The sequence below is a fragment of the Pristiophorus japonicus genome, chromosome 2 (assembly GCF_044704955.1).
Source record: "Pristiophorus japonicus isolate sPriJap1 chromosome 2, sPriJap1.hap1, whole genome shotgun sequence".
NCBI lineage: Eukaryota > Metazoa > Chordata > Chondrichthyes > Pristiophoridae > Pristiophorus > Pristiophorus japonicus.
The window spans coordinates 17,992,441-18,009,613 of record NC_091978.1 but is presented as its reverse complement, the minus strand read 5'-3'; the positions used below and the strand labels follow the sequence as shown (position 1 = coordinate 18,009,613).

The window sequence follows — 17,173 nt, the reverse complement described above, 5'->3', positions numbered from 1 at the left end:
GCAGAGTGATCCTTGATGTGTGCAAGGTGACCTCTGGCGTTTGTAATTTGACAAAGAATTGGAAAGATTGGCTACGAATTAAAAAAAAAAATATTCAAGGCTGAGACAGGGGGATTATGGGGACTGGGTGGGAAAGATCAGCCATGATCTTACTGAATAGTAGAGCAGGCTCGAGGGGCCGTATGACCTACTCCAGTTCCTATTTCTTATTAAAGGCATTATTATAAATACAAAGTCTTGCCTTTCTATTTTTTTTGTCTTAATCCAGGTGAATCCTCAGAAACTTATATTTATATAGCGCCTTTCACAACCCATCAGACATCCCAAAGCACTTAATAACGAGAAGCACTTTTTGAAGTGTAGTCACTTTCACAATGTAGGAAACGCGGCAGCCAATTTGCGCTCAGCAAGCTCCCGCAGACAGCAATGTGATAATGAGCAGATAATCTGTTTCAGATGTTGAATGGGGGATAAATATCGGCCTTTTGGCTAAGATCATGCGTAGCTGACCTGACAGGGGAGTAACCATGACCCCAAGGTGGTTCTCCCTAGATCAGGAAGGTGGTTCTCCTATGCTTTTTGGAAATAGGAGGTGGGTGGAGTGGATTGACCCATCCACCTCCACGGAGGTGTGTGGGGGGCCTGACCCATCCACCTCCATGGCACGAACCTGGTATTGCAGTACTTCCAGGAACGGTGCAGTGGCTCTCGGCCTTTTGGCTAAGAGCATTGGCGCAGAGTGATCCTTGATGTGTGCAAGGTGACCTCTGGCGTTTGTGATTTGACAAAGAATTGGAAAGATTGGCCAGGACACCGGGGAAGAACTCGCCTGCTCTTCTTCCATCAGTGCCAGGGGATCTTTTATGCCCACCCGAGAGGGCAAACAGGGCCTCAGTTTAACATCTCACCCGAAAGATGGCACCTCTGACAGTGCGGCACTCCCTCAGTCTCTGGAGTGGGTCTCGAGCCCGCAAACCTTGACTCAAACCCTGCGAGATGAAATGGATCCCTGTTTCCACCGCCCCCCCCCACCACCCCCAAACCCAATCCCAGCCCACAAAAATCAACGTAATTATGAATTATTAGAAACATAGAAAATAGGTGCAAGAGAAGGACATTCAGCTCTTCGAGCCTGCACCACCATTCAGAAAGAAAATTACAGCAAATAAAAAGATGCACTTTTCTTATTATTAATAATTAATTTTAAAAATTGACAGCACTGAGCTGCCGGGCAAGAGACTCACCTGGTCCTGTGTACCTTGGTGGAAACTCCAGCCTGATTATTTCCTGGTATATCTTTCTATCTCTCTCTGTCTGTCTGCAAGTGGATGTTTCAAATGAATTCTGAGCCAAATTGTAAAATATGGTCAGTGAGAGGAAGAGTGAGACCGGGGTTCGACCCCCGCCCGCACCATAACCCTTCGACCTCGACTTCTTCCGACCTCGACTGAATTTAAAAAAAAATAAAACCCAGGATAACTTACATCATAATAAATACTAATAATTTAAAAAATATTTATCCCACCCTCACGACGGATTTATTTCTGTAGGTGTTGTATTTTCTCTTTCGCTCTCTCCTCCTCAATCGATCCCACTCCCACTTGGTTTTGCGGACAATTTTCTGCCGGTTTTGTTTCTGATGTTTAAATGAAGTGCTGTTATTATTATTTTGATTTAAAACTCTCGCTTCGGACACTACGCTCGGCTGTTGCCGCCGCCATCTTGTTCGGCGGCGCCTGGGATTAAAGGGGAGGGCGGCCGGGGGCGGGGCTTGCGCGCCAATGCCGACAGAAAATCGGTTTAAAGGGGAGGGCGGCTGGATTGTGACGTGTGTGTGTGAGACTCTCTCTGTGTTGACAGGTAATCAGGGCTGGATTAGGCACAATATATACAGAATACAACAACGTACAGCAGTTCATCAGCAATAGGAGCAGGAGTAACATAGAAACATCGAAAATAGGTGCAGGAGTAGGCCATTCGGACCCTCCAGCCTGCACCGCCATTCAATAAGATCATGGCTGATCATTCACCTCAGTACCCGATTCCTGCTTTCTCGCCACACCCCTTGATCCCTTTAGCCGTAAAGGCCATGTCTAACTCCTTCTTGAGTACATCCAATGAACTGGCATCAACAACTCTCTGCGGTAAAGAATTCCACAGGTTAACAACGCTCTGGGTGAAGAAGTTTCTCCACATCTCGGTCCTAAATGGCTTACCCTTTATCCTTAGACTGTGACCCCCATGGTTCTGGACTTCCCCAACATTCGGCCCCTCGAGCCTGCTCCGCCATTCAATAAGGTCATGACTGATCTGATCCTGGACTCAGTTCCACTTCCCTACCCGCTCCCCATAACCGTTGACTCCCTCATCTCCACCTTTAAATATATTCAATGACCCAGCTTCCACAGCTCTCTGGGGCAGAGAATTCCACAGATTTATGACCCTCTGAGAGAAGGAACTCCTCCTCATTTCCGTTTTAAATGGGCAAGCCCTTATTCTCAAACTATGTCCCTTAGTTCTAGATTCCCCCATGAGGGGAAACATCCTCCTTGCATCTACCTTGTCGAGCCCCCTCAGTATCTTATACGTTTCAATAAGATCACCTCTCATTCTTCTAAACTGCAATGAGTATCGGCCCAACCGGCTCAAGCGCTTTACGGCCAATTAATCACTTATCGGAGTGTGGTCACTTTTGTAAAAGAAAGAAAGGAAGACTTGGATTTATATAGCACTTTTCACGACCATCGGACTTTTTGGTGTGCAGTCACTGTTGTAATGTGGGAAACACAGCAGCCAATTTGCGCACAGCAAGCTCCCACAAACAGCAATGTGATAATGACCAGATAATCTGTTTTTTTTTCTCTGTGACGTTAATTGAGGGATAAATTACGGTAAGGACACCAGGGATAACTCCTCCTGCTCTTCTTCGAAATAGTGTCATGGGATCTTTTACGTCCATCTGAGAGGGCAGACAGAGCCTCGGTTTAACATTTTTTTAATTCGTTCACAGGATGTGGGCATCGCTGGCAAGGCCAGCATTTATTGCCCATCCCAATTTGCTCTTGAGAAAGTGATGGTGAGTCGCCACCTTAAACCACAGAGGAAAGTTAAGTGTCAACCACATTTCTGTGGGTCTGGAGTCACATATAGGCCAGTTGCATGGTCATCATTACTGATACGCGCTTGTTATTCCAGTTTTATTTAATTAACTGAATTTAAATTCCCCCTAGTGGTTGGATTTGAACTCACATCTCTGGAACATTAGGTCTCTGGATTATGAGTTCAGTAGCATAACCACTATGTAACTGAACCCCCTTAATGTCTCATCCTTAAGATGGCACCTCCACCAGTGCAGCACTCCCTCAGTACTGCACTGAAGTGTCAGCCTCGATTTTTGTGTTCAAGTCTCTGAAGTGGGACTTAGACCCACAATTCTGACTCAGAGGCGATGGTGCTACCCGCCACGTTGACACTGAAACAGAAAAATGCTGGCATATCTGTGGAAGAGAGAGAAACACAGAGTTGACATTTCAGGTCGGTGACATTTTGTCAGAACTCATTTTTTAAAAATTAATTCCTGTGATGTGGGCGTCGCGGCAAGGCCAGCATTTATTGCCTATCCCTAATTGCTCGTGATAAGATGTTGGTGAGCTGCCGTCTTGAACCGCTGCGGTGAAGGTACTCCCACATTGCTGTTAAGGACGTGTTCCAGGATTTTGACCCAGCGACGATGAAGGAACGACCGATATATTTCCAAGTCAGGATGGTGTATGACTTGGAGGGGAACGTGGAGGTGGTGGTGTTCCCATGTGCCTGCTGCATTATCTTTCTAGGGGTTGAAGGTCGCAGGTTTGAGAGATGCTGCCGAAGAAGCCTTAGTGAGTTACTGCAGTGCATCTTGTAGATGGTACACACTGCAGCCATAGTACATCGGTGATGGAGGGAGTGAATGTTGAAGGTGATGGATGGATGCCAATCAAGCAGATTGCTTTGTCCTGGATGATGTCGAACATCTTGAGTGTTGTTGAAGCTGCATCCATCCAGGCAAGTGGAGAGTATTCCATCACACTCCTCTCTTGTCCCCTGTAGATGGTGGAAAGGCTTTGGGGAGTCAGGAGGTGAGACACTCGCCGCAGAATACCAAACCTCTGACCTGCTTTTGTTGTTACAGTGTTTTTGTGCCGGGTCCAGTTAAGTTTCTGGTCAATGGTAACCCCCAGGTTGTTGATGGTGGGGGATTTGGTGATGGTAATGCCGTTGAATATCAAGGCAATGCTGTTGAATATCAAGGCATCTACAAGACTCTCACTTGTTGGAGATGTTAAAAAAGGAGGGAGACAGAAAACAAGAAAATATAGACCAGTTCGTCTAACATCTGACATTGGGTAAATGCTGGAGTCTATTATTAAGGAAGCAGTAACAGGACATTTGAAAAATCATAATGCAGTCAAGCAGGGTCAGCATGCTTTTATGAAATAGAAATCATGTTTGACCAACTTGCTGGAGTTCTTTGAGGATGTAATGAGCAGGGTGGATAAGGGGGAACCAGTGGATGTGGTGTATTTGGATTTCCAGAAGGCATTCGATAAGGTGCCACATAAAAGGTTACTGCACAGGGTTGGGAGCAATATATTCGCATGGATAGAGGATTGGCTAACTAACAGAAAACAGAGAGTCGGGATAAATGGGTCATTTTGCGGTTGGCAAACAGTAACTAGTGGGATGCTGCAGGAATCGGTGCTGGGGCCTCAACTATTTACAATCTGTATTAATGACTTGGATTAAGGGACTGAGTGTAATGTAGCCAAGTTTGTTGATGATACAAAGATGGGTGGGAAAGCAAGTTGTGAGAAGGACACAATGAATCTGCAAAGGGATATAGACAGGCTAAGTGAGTGGGCAAGCATTTGGTAGATGGAGTATAATGTGGGAAAGTGTGAGATTATCCACTTTGGCAGAAAAAATAAAAAAGCTAATTATTATTTAAATAGAGAGAGATTACAAAATGCTGTAGTACAGAGGGACCTGGGATCCTTGTGCATGAAAGGCAAAAAGTTAGTGTGCAGGTATAGCAAGTGATCAGGAAGGCAAATGGAATATTGCCCTTTATGCAAGGGGGATGGAGTCTAAAAGCAGGAAAGTCCTGCCAGAACTGTACAGGATATTCAAGAGACCACACCTAGAGTACTGCGTATAGTTTTGGTCTTCTTATTTAAGGAGGAATATACTTGCATTGGAGGTGTCATGTATGTATGCTTGGGGTTACTAGCCACCAGGTGGCGCCACTGTCGGAGGTCATTGGGCTGTATGCATGTGTCTGCGGCCCAGGTATAAAAGCCATCATGTAATATAATCACTTTGGGCCCGAATAAAGCAGAGCCAGGTTTGTACCTGTGTTACTTTACAGTATTCAGTCTATCGAGTTATTACATACATAACACTTGGCGACGAGGTAACTTAGGAACCTTCGCATGCAAAAATTTCCACAATTGGAATTCTGGAGAGATTCATGGAGGGAGAGGACTGGACAGGTTTTGTAGCTCGCCTGGACCAGTACTTCATGGCCAACAAAATGGCAGAACCCACTGACGCAGTTAGGCGCAGGGCGGTCTTCCTCACGGTTTGCGGTCCGAAAATCTATGGACTCATAAAGAATCTTCTCTCGCCTGCAAGTCCAACGGACAAGGACTAAGGAATTGTGTGCTCTGGTACATGACCATCTCAAACCAGAAGAAGGCGTCATCATCTCACGATATCGATTCTACAAGCACGTTCATTCTGAGGGCCAGTATGTGTCGAAATTCATTGCCAACCTAAGACATCTAGCTGGACCGTGTAAGTTCGAAAACGCGTTGGGAGACTTGCTGCGGGACTTCTTTGTAATCGGCATCAACCACGAGGTGATCCTGCGTAAGCTACTGGTGGTGGAGATGCTGGATTTGAGCAAGGCCATCACGATTGCCCAGGCATGCATGATGATGGACAAAAACTTAAAGCAGATATCATCGAAAAATCGGAACTCGGCAAATACTGTAAACAAGATTGTATCGTCGTTTGGCAGACACTGTAAACAAGATTATATCGTCGTTTGTCAGAGCTGCATATGGCAGGACTTACTTAACTGCGTATGCGAAACCTGTGGCTGCTCAAAGTCCGCCAACGGAAATGAATCTGATTTCACCATGTTGGCGTTGTGAGGGCAATCATCGGCCTCATTAGTGTCGGTTTAAACAGTACACTTGTAAAGGCTGTTCGAGACTGGGGCATCTCCAGCGCATATGTCTGCAACTGAGCAAGCGTGCTGCGACACACCGCATGGAGGATGATGACCAGTATAGCACGGATCCGGATATGCAATCCGAGATACCAGAGGAGGAAGTGTATGGGCTGCATTCGTTCCTAACAAAGAGCCAACTGATAATGATTAATGTGAAACTTAACGGTGTGCCGGTATCAATGGAATTTGTCACGGGTGCAAGTCAATCAATAATGAGCCAAAGGACATTCGACAAGCTGTGGGATACTAAGGCTGTGAGGCCTAAGCTGAGTCCATTCAATGCCAAGTTGCATAGGTACACTAAAGAACTCATAACGGTGATTGGCAGTGCAGCAGTCAAGATGTCGTACGATGGTGTGGTTCATGATTTACCGTTATGGATTGTTCCAGGCAATGGTCCAACACTGTTCGACAGGAATTGGCTAGAAAAAAATCAAATGGAATTGGAATGATATCAAAGCGTTGTCGTCGGAGGAGGATACTCCTTGTGCTCAAATGCTGAGCAAGTTCCCCTCGCTGTTTGAACCGGGCATCGGCAATTTCACAGGAGCCAAGGTGCAGATCCACGTGGACTCAGATGCAAGACCCGTCCATCATAAAGCTCGGGCGGTTCCATACATGATGAAGGAGAAGGTCGAAATCGAACTGGACCGACTCCAGCGTGAAGGGATCATATCATCGGTCAAATTTAATGAATGGGCCAGCCCCATTGTTCCTGTGTTGAAGAGTGATGGCACGGTCAGGATTTCTGGAGACTATAAGGTTACGATCAACCGAGTTTCAAAACAGGATCAATACCCGGTACTGAAGAATGATGACCTGTTTGCAATGCTAGCTGGGAGGGAAGTATTTCACTAACTGGATCTGACGTTGGCCTACATGACACAGGAGCTGGTTGAGACGTCAATGAAACTTATGTGCATCAACATTCATAAAGGACTGCTTTCGGAATTCGCTCGGCTGCAGCCATATTTCAGAGGAACATGGAGAGTCTACTGAAGTCCGTCCCTAGAACCGTCGTGTTCCAAGATGACATCCTGGTCACAAGTCGTGACACCGCCGAACATCTGAACAACCTGGAAGAGGTTCTACATCGTCTGGACAAAGTGGGACTCAGACTGAAATGTTCAAAATGCGTCTTCATGGCACCGGAAGTCGAATTCCTGGGGAGGAAAATTGCTGCTAACGGCATCAGGCCTACGGACTCAAAAGCCAAGGCCATCAAAAATGCACCTAAGCCTCAGAATGTGATGGAGCTGCATGCGTTCCTTGGTCTACTCAACTACTTCGATAATTTCCTACCTAGATTGGCCACTTCATTAGAGCCACTGCACATGCTGCTAATAAAAGGCGACAACTGGGTTTGGGGTGCATTTCAAGGTAGAGCTTTTGAGAAAGCTACTAATCTGCTTTGCTCTAACAAGCTGCTGGTACATTATGATCCGTGTAAGCGTCTAGTATTGGCCTGTGATGCTTCGTCATATGGTGTTGGTTGCGTGCTCCAACAAGCTAATGAGTCGGATAAAATCCAACCTATTGTGAATGCTTCTAAAAGTTAGTCGAAGGCGGAAAGAGCCTACAGCATGGTAGAAGAAGAAGCATTAGCCTGTGTGCATGGGGTTAAAAAGATGCATCAGGATCTGTTTGGCCTTCGGTTTGAACTAGAAACCGATTACAAGCCACTCATTTCATTGTTTTCGGAAAACAAAGGTATAAATACCAATGCATTATCCCGCATCCAGAGGTGGACGCTGACATTATCTGCCTATGATTGTGTCATTCGCCATAGACCTGGCACCGAGAATTGTGCCGATGCACTGAGCCACCTGCCGTTGCCCACACCAGAGGTGGAGACGCTACATCCTGCAGATCTACTGTTAGTTATGGATACTTTTGAAAGTGAAGGAACCCCTGTCATGGCTCAACAAGTTAAGACTTGGACCAGCCAGGACCTGATATTATCGGTTGTGAAATATTGTGTCCTTAGTGGTGATTGGTCTGCCATACCCAAGTAAATGGGTGATGAGACCAAACCTTAGAATTGTCACAAAGACGAACTATCCATTCAGTCAGATTGTTTACTGTGGGGTAATCGTGTTGTTATGCCTAAGAAAGGCAGAGAAAAATTTGTACATGATCTACATAGCACTCATCCCGGTATTGTCATGATGAAAGCCATTGCCAGGCCTCATGTATGGTGGCCTGGAATTGACTCTGATCTGGAATCATGTGTGCATCAGTGCAACACTTGCACGCAGCTAAGTAAAGCACCAGTGGAATCGCCGCTGAGTCTGTGGTCGTGACCATCTAAACCATGGTCCAGGATCTACATCGACTTTGCAGCTCCCTTCCTGTGAAAGATGTTTTTATTTGTGGTGGATGCATATTCCAAGTGGATAGAGTGTATAATCATGTCATCCAGTATATCCACAGCTACCATTGAGAACCTTCATGTTATGTTTGCCACTCATGGTCTTCCCGACATCGTTGTAAGTGACAACGGATCTTGCTTCTCTAGTCTGGAGTTTCAAGAGTTCATGAAACTCAATGGTATCAAACATGTGAAGTCAGCACCATTCAAACCCGCATCGAATGGTTAAGCAGAGCATGCTGTCCAAATCATCAAGCAGAGTATGAAACGTGTAACTCAAGGTTCACTGCAGACTCGCTTATCATGCATATTGCTTAGTTACAGGACAAGACCCCACATGCTTACCGGGGTCCCCGCTTCTGAACGACTGATGAAGAGAGTTCTCAAGACCAAGCTCTCTCTTGTCTATCGACTCTGGATCAGTTCCTATGGACTGGAGGGTAGCCAATGTAATCCCACTTTTTAAAAAAGGAGGGAGAGAGAAAACGGGTAATTATAGACCGGTTAGCCTGACATCAGTAGTGGGGAAAATGTTGGATTCAATTATTAAAGATGAAATAGAAGCGCATTTGGAAAGCAGTGACAGGATAGGTCCAAGTCAACATGGATTTATGAAACGAAAATCATGCTTGACAAATCTTCTGGAATTTTTTGAGGATGTAACTAGCAGAGTGGACAAGGGATAACCAATGGATGTGGTGTATTTAGACTTTAAAAAGGCTTTTGACAAGGTCCCACACAAGAGATTGGTGTGCAAAATTAAAGCACATGGTATTGGGGTGTAATGTACTGACGTGGATAGAGAACTGGTTGGCAGACAGGAAGCAGAGAGTCGGGATAAATGGGTCATTTTCAGAATAGCAGGCAGTGACTAGTGGAGTGCCGCAGGGCTCAGTGCTGGGACCCCAGCTATTTACAATATATATTAATGATTTAGATGAAGGAATTGAGTGTAATATCTCCAAATTTGGGGATGACACTAAGCTGGGTGGCAGTGTGAGTTGTGAGGAGGATGCTAAGAGGCTGCAGGGTGACTTGGACAGGTTAGGTGAGTGAGCAAATGCATGGCATGCAGTATAATGTGGATAAATGTGAGGTTATCCACTTTGGGGGCAAAAACATGAAGGCAGAATATTATCTGAATGGCAGCAGATTAGGAAAAGGGGAGGTGCAACGAGACCTGGGTGTCATGGTACATCAGTCATTGAAAGTTGGCATGCAGGTACAGCAGGCGGTGAAGAAGGCAAATGGTATGTTGGCCTTCATCGCTAGGGGATTTGAATATGGGAGCAGGGAGGTCTTACTGCAGTTGTACAGGGCCTTGGTGAGGCCTCACCTGGAATATTGTGTTCAGTTTTGGTCTCATAATCTGAGGAAGGACGTTCTTGCTATTGAGTGAGTGCAGCGAAGGTTCACCAGACTGATTCCCGGGATGGCAGGACTTATATATGAGGAGAGACTGGATCAACTGGGCCTATATCCACTGGAGTTTAGAAGGATGAGAGGGGGCCTCATAGAAACGTTTAAAATTCTGACGGGACTGGATAGGTTAGATGCTGGAAGAATATTTCCGATGTTGGGGATGTCCAGAACTAGGGGAAACAATCTAAGGATAAGGGGTAAGCCATTTAGGACTGAGATGAGGAGAAACTTCTTCACTCAGAGTGTTGTTAACCTGTGGAATTCCCTACCGCAGAGAGTTGTTGATGCCAGTTCATTGGATATATTCAAGAGGGAGTTAGATATGGCCCTTACGGCTAAAGGCATCAAGGGGTATGGCGAGAAAGCAGGAAAGGGGTACTGAGGTGAATGATCAGCCACGATCTTATTGAATGGTGGTGCAGGCTCGAAGGGCCGAATGGCCTGCTCCTGCAGCTATTTTCTATGTTTCTATGTCCACCCTGACTTGAACGACCATGTTAAATACAGACGTAAAAGTCAGCAGTGGTATCAGGATCGCGCTGCTGTGCCACGCGACATTTCTGTTAATGATCCTGTGTATATACTAAATTATGGTCAAGGAGGCTAAAGATGGGCAAACATGCAGGAAACATATTGATCAGATAAAGCTGTGGCACACGGATGAACAGGAACAGTCTGAGGAAGACACAATTGGTGACCAACCAACCTGCCCTCAGTCATCAGAGTACTCTACTGTCATCAATGAGTCTGGACTTTCAATCCCTGACATGGTCATTACCACTCCCATCAGATCGGCTACCCAGCCCCCAGTCAGAACAGACTCAGAACGCTCGCCCAAGGCTGGAGTTGAACTGAGACGATCAACTCGGGAGCAGAAAGCCCCGGACCATCTCAATTTGTAAAAAGACTGTTACTAATATCTTAAAGGTGGATATTGCTTGGGGTTACTAGCCACCAGATGGTGCCACTGTTGGATTCTCTACCCCATAGAGCTGTGGGGGTTGTGTTATTTAATAAATTTAAGGCGGAGATAGACAGATTTTTGAATGATAAGGGAATGAAGGATTATGGGAAGTGGGCAGGGAAGTGGAGCTGAGGCCAAAATCAGATCAGCCACGATCTTATTGAATGGCAGAGCAGGCTCGAGAGGCCAATGGCCTACTCCTTCTCCTATTTCTTATGTTTTTATGTTCTTATGTGCCGGAGGACTGGAGGACTGCTAACGTTGTGCCATTGTTTAAAAAGGGAAGAAAGGGATAGCGGTGAGAAAAGTATTGGAAAACATTTTGAGGGACAGGATAAATCTTCATTTAGAAACACACAGATTAATCAAGGACAGTCAGCATGGATTTGTTCAGGAAAGGTTGTGTCTGACTAACTTGATTGAATTTGTTGAGGAGGTAACAAGGAGGGTCGATGAAGGTAGTGCGTTTGATGTAGTTTATGTGGATTTTAGCAAGACTTTTGATAAGATCCCAGATGGCAGTCTGGTCACGAAAGTAAAAGCCTATGGGATGCAAGGCAAAGTGGCAAGAACATAAGAACATAAGAATTAGGAACAGGAGTAGGCCAACTAGCCCCTCGAGCATTAAAAGAGATGGTGGAAGTTATAGCAGATGCATTTGTTATAATCTACCAAAATTCTCTGGACTCTGGGGAGGTACCAGCGGATTGGAGAGCAGCTAATGTAACGCCTCTGTTTAAAAAAGGGGGCAGGCAAAAGGCAGGTAATTATAGGCCGGTTAGTTTAACATCTGTAGTTTAACATGGAAAAATGCTTGAAACTATCATTAAGGAAGAAATAGCGGGACATCTGGATAGGAATAGTGCAATCAAGCAGACGCAGCATGAATTCATGAAAGGGAAATCATGTTCAACTAACTTACTGGAATTCTTTGAGGATATAACGAGCATGGTGGATAGAGATGTACCGATGGATGTGGTGTATTTAGATTTCCAAAAGGCATTCGATAAGATGCCACACAAAAGGTTACTGCAGAAGATAAAGGTACGCGGAGTCAGAGGAAATGTATTAGCATGGATAGAGAATTGGCTGGCGAACAGAAAGCAGAGAGTCAGGATAAATGGTTCTTTTTCCGGTTGGAAATCAGTGGTTCGTGGTGTGCCACAGAGATCAGTGCTGGGACCACAACTGTTTACAATATACATAGATGACCTAGAGGAGGGGACAGAGTGTAGTGCAACAAAATTTGCAGATGACACTAAGATTAGTGGGAAAGCGGGTTGTGTAGAGGACTCAAGGAGATTTGGATAGGTTAAGCGAATGGTCTAAGGTTTGGCAGATGGAATACAACGTTGGAAAGTGTGAGGTCATCCACCTTGGGAAAAAAACAGTATATTATTTGAATGGGGAGAAATTACAACATGCTGTGGTGCAGAGGGACCTGAGGGTCCTTGTGCGTGAATCCCAAAAGGTTAGTTTGCAGGTGCAGCAGGTAATCAGGAAGGCAAATGGAATGTTGGCTTCATTGCGAGAGGGATGGAGTACAAAAGCAGGGAGGTGTTGCTGCAACTGTATAAGGTATTGGTAAGGCCGCACCTGGAGTACTGCGTGCAGTTTTGGTCACCTTACTTAAGGAAGGATATACTAGCTTTGGATGGCTGATTTGGCCGTGGACTCAGCTCCACTTACCCGCCCGCTCCCCATAACCCTTAATTCCCTTATTGGTTAAAAATCTATTTATCTGTGACTTGAATACATTCAATGAGCTAGCCTCAACTGCTTTCTTGGGCAGAGAATTCCACAGATTCACAACCCTCTGGGAGAATATATTCCTTCTCAACTCGGTTTTAAATTGGCTCCCCCGTATTTTGAGGCTGTGCCCCCTAGTTCTAGTCTCCCCGACCAGTGGAAACAACCTCTCTGCCTCTATCTTGTCTATCCCTTTCAGTATTTTAAATGTTTCGATAAGATCACCCCTCATCCTTCTGAACTCCAACAAGTAAAGACCCAGTCTACTCGATCTATCATCATAAAGTAACCCCCTCATCTCCGGAATCAGCCTAGTGAATCGTCTCTGTACCCCCTCCAAAGCCAGTATATCCTTCCTTAAGTAAGGTGACCAAAACTGCACACAGTACTCCAGGTGCGGCCTTACCAATACCCTATACAGTTGCAGCAGGACCTCCTTGCTTTTGTACTCCATTCCTCTCGCAATGAAGGCCAACATTCCATTCACCTTCCTGATTACCTGCTGCACCTGCAAACTAACTTTTTGGGATTCATGCACAAGGACCCCCAAGTCCCTCTGCACCGCAGCATGTTGTAATTTCTCCCCATTCAAATAATATTCCCTTTTACTGTTTTTTTTCCCAAGGTGGATGACCTCACACTTTCCGACATTGTATTCCATCTGCCAAACCTTAGCCCATTCGCTTAACCTATCTAAATCTCTTTGCAGCCTTTCTGTGTCCTCTACACAACCCGCTTTCCCACTAATCTTTGTGTCATCTGCAAATTTTGTTACACTACACTCTGTCCCCTCTTCCAGGTCATCTATGTATATTGTAAACAGTTGTGGTCCCAGCACCGATCCCTGTGGCACACCACTAACCACCGATTTCCAACCCGAAAAGGACCCATTTATCCCGACTCTCTGCTTTCTGTTCACCAGCCAATTCTCTATCCATGCTCATACATTTCCTCTGACTCCACATACCTTTACCTTCTGCAGTAACCTTTTGTGTGGCACCTTATCGAATGCCTTTTGGAAATCTAAATACACCACATCCATCGGTACACCTCTACCCACCATGCTCGTTATATCCTCAAAGAATTTGGATCCAAAGTTGGCTCAGAGGCAGGAAGCAAAGGGTAATGGTTGATGGGTGTTTTTGTGAATGGATGGCAGTTTCCAGTGGGGCTCAGTACGAGATCATTTACTTTTTGTAGAATATATCAATGTGAGGAGTATGATTAAGAAGTTTGCAGATGATGTTGTTGGGGTAAAAGGAAAACTTCTCTAATTGCCTCGAGGCAGACTACCTGATAAAGGAAGTCGACACTGCCCTTTATTGGGGTAAAAGCAAGACCTCTCTCCCTCAGGGCGGACTACCTGATATGGATAATCGACACCTCGCCCTTCGCCCTCCGTACAACGACCACGGAATCAAACAAACAAAACCTTCGGTTCAACCGGCTTTATTTCGAGCAAAGGCAAGGGAAGGTTCAATCGTGAAACCTTCAAAATACAAGAGGTTTCAAGTATAATTTATACAGGCTTTGGAGAGGAGCTATCATCCTACAAAATCATCGATAGGTCTATTGCTATCAGCGGAGTTACATTGATTTGTCGTCTCTTATTAGACTGGCACTGAGTGGTACATGCAATTGTCCATCTCCCACCATATGTTAATTGTGATTTGCATTTTGCCATAGTCTATATGATTCAAGTAATTGTTCCAAAATACTGGCTTTCTTATCTCTTCCTTAGAGACTTCTAATCAAAATTGTAACTGCTGACTTCGGCTGTTTTGTCATGTGTTACTAAGGTTAAGGATGAATTGCCCATACAGTTTTAATTCATTATAAATGTGCTATACCTACATAAGCAAGTGTTACACACAATAGGCAATTATAATCCATACCATCGCCGATTCCTCAGACCCTCCTAATATTGATTAGTTCACTACCTTCAGCACTGTGTTCTGACCACCTATCTGTCTGCTCTTTGCCTGCTATAACTGTATATCCCTTACAATGTTAAAATCGGTTGTATGGTTGATAAAGAAGAAGAAAGCTGTCGACAGCAGGAAGATAATAATGGACTGGTGGGCAGAACAATGGCAAATGGAGTTCAATCCAGATAAGTGCGAGGTAATGTATTTGGGGAGAGCTAACAAGGCAAGGGAAAACACACTAAATGGTAGGACACAGAGAAGTGTAGAGAAACAGAGAGACCTTGGAGTGCATGTCCACAGATCTCTGAAGGTAGCAGGCTAGGTGGATAAGGTGGTTAAGAATGCATGCGGACTACTTGCCTTTATTGGCCAAGGCATAGAATACAAGAGCAGGGAGGTTATGCTTGAACTGCAAAAAACACTAGTTAGGCCACTGCGAGAGTACTGCGTGCTGTTCTGGCCACCACATTACAGGAAAAATGTGATTGCACTAGAGAGGGTACAGAGGAGATTTATGAGGATGTTGCCTGGACTGCAGAACTTTAGCTATGAGGAAAGATTCGATAGGCTGGGGTTATTTTCTTTGGAACAAAGGAGGCTGAGGGGAGACCTAATTGAGGTGTATAAAATTATGAGGAGGTCTAGATAGAATGGATAAGAAGGACTTATTTCCCTTAGCAGAGGGGTCAATAACCAGGGGGCACAGATTTTAAGTACGTGGTAGGAGCTTTAGAGGGGATTTGAGGAGAAATGTTTTCACCCAGAAGTTGGTGAGGGTCTGGAACTCACTGCCTGAAAGGATGTTAGAGGCAGAAACCCTCATCGCATTTAAAAATTACTTGAATATGCACTTGAAGTGCCGTAACCTACATGGCTATGGTGCTAGAACTGCAAAGTGGGTTTAGGCTGGATAGCTGTTTGTCGGCTGGCATGGACACGATGGGCCGAATAGCCTCCTTCCGTGCTGTAAATTTTTATGATTCTATGAGATAGAGGAGAGGATTTGAGAAAGGGATAGAATAATAGGGAAATTTTCCCCAATGCCGTTTTTTTGCAAATTGCTAGAGTTACGCACGTTTTTCTTGGCCCCAACTACTCCAAAAAAAAGTAGCACGTTTCCCCGTTCTATTTTTTGACATTGACGCCGCGCAGCCTGACCTGTAGCCTCGGGGAGGTGGAGCCTAATGTCTGCGCCAAAAAAACGATGCCATTATTTCTGCGCATGCGCGATTAAAAAGAAAAGGACGTTTTTGACGTGACTGCTATGGATGCGCATGCCCAGTACAGCTCCCAGTCTGCATTCGGCCATTTTTAAAGAATCAGTTGTGTGTGAGAACTTTAATGGTCATTAGAAAAATCGGAGCTGCAATACAAGATGCAACGCGACACAAGGACCAAGAATTTCTTAGGATGAAGTGGAGACATTAGTTACTGTGATTGAGGACAGACGGAACGAGTTGGACACCAGCAGAGGTCACATAAAAGTTCCACCAAAAGAAATGAAGAAACGCTGGAACCAATTTGCAGAAGATTACTGTGCAATGGTGACCACCCCGAGGTCAGAAGGCCAATGCATAAAGAAGGAGCAGGAGCTTGATCAAGTAGTTAGTGTAAGTAATATTTTTAATTATTCAATGGAATTGCAATTGTAAATGCATCTGTATATGTCCCACCCAGCAGAAAGACAGGGTCGCTGTTGTGATGGGTCCTGCCTGGAGAAAAGCAAGCACCACTGCACAAGCTGGGCCCACACTCGAGGGAGAGGGTAAGTCCTGCAAATTCCACAGTCTGGCTTTGCTAAATGTTAAGTACAGCGCGGGCTAGCCATGCTTCGGTTCATGGGGATGTCTCCGTCAGCTACGCTTCGGTTGATGCAATGTGCTATCATTCATCGTGGTCCTTCAAATCAGCCTGCTGCCTGCGCTGTGTGAGCCTACTCATGCCCCCTCCTCTGCTGCTAACCATTTGTCTGTTCTGTTATATTTTGCTGAACTTGAGGTCAACCCAGACGAGGCTGAAGCCGATGCAGCAGATGATTCAGATGCAGACGAGCCTGAAGAGGAGAACATCTTCCAATTCCACCTTCCAGACCAAGAGCATGGGGGCGAGGAGGAGGGGGAGGGGATGGATGAAGCCCCCACTGCTGTACTCACTCTGGAAGAGGTGCAGGTGCCGCCCATTGAGGTGCCAGCCCCTTTCCTGAGTGGTATGAGTGTTGGTGGAACATTCCATGGTCTCCCACTGTCCGAGGCTGGGGATTCCGGTGGGATGCAGCGAGGTACCCCCAGGGCCCCACCACCCGATGCTGCAGGTCCCAGTGGGATGCAACGAGCCACACCCAGGGTGAGGAGGGGAAGGAGAGCTCAACAACGCTCTCCTGAGGTGCAGGATCTAACAGATGTGGTTCAGATGATGTCAATGAGTGCAGAGAGCATTGACCTTACCCGATCACTCCTGGACAC

General features: G+C 45.6%; 1 protein-coding gene across 4 annotated transcripts in view; it reads right to left on the bottom strand.

The window, feature by feature from the left end:
* LOC139236107 (putative pre-mRNA-splicing factor ATP-dependent RNA helicase DHX32) overlaps positions 1-17,173 on the bottom strand; it is a 207,028-nt gene that overhangs the window by 166,864 nt on the left and 22,991 nt on the right. For 3 of the 4 annotated variants that reach the window (XM_070866802.1, XM_070866798.1, XM_070866803.1), the window contains exon 1: positions 1,245-1,724. The exons of the other annotated variant lie outside the window; for it this stretch is intronic. The gene's annotated coding sequence lies outside the window, so the exon portion shown is untranslated. Of the gene's footprint in view, positions 1-1,244; positions 1,725-17,173 lie in introns of those variants that run through there. 4 annotated transcript variants of the gene reach the window in all.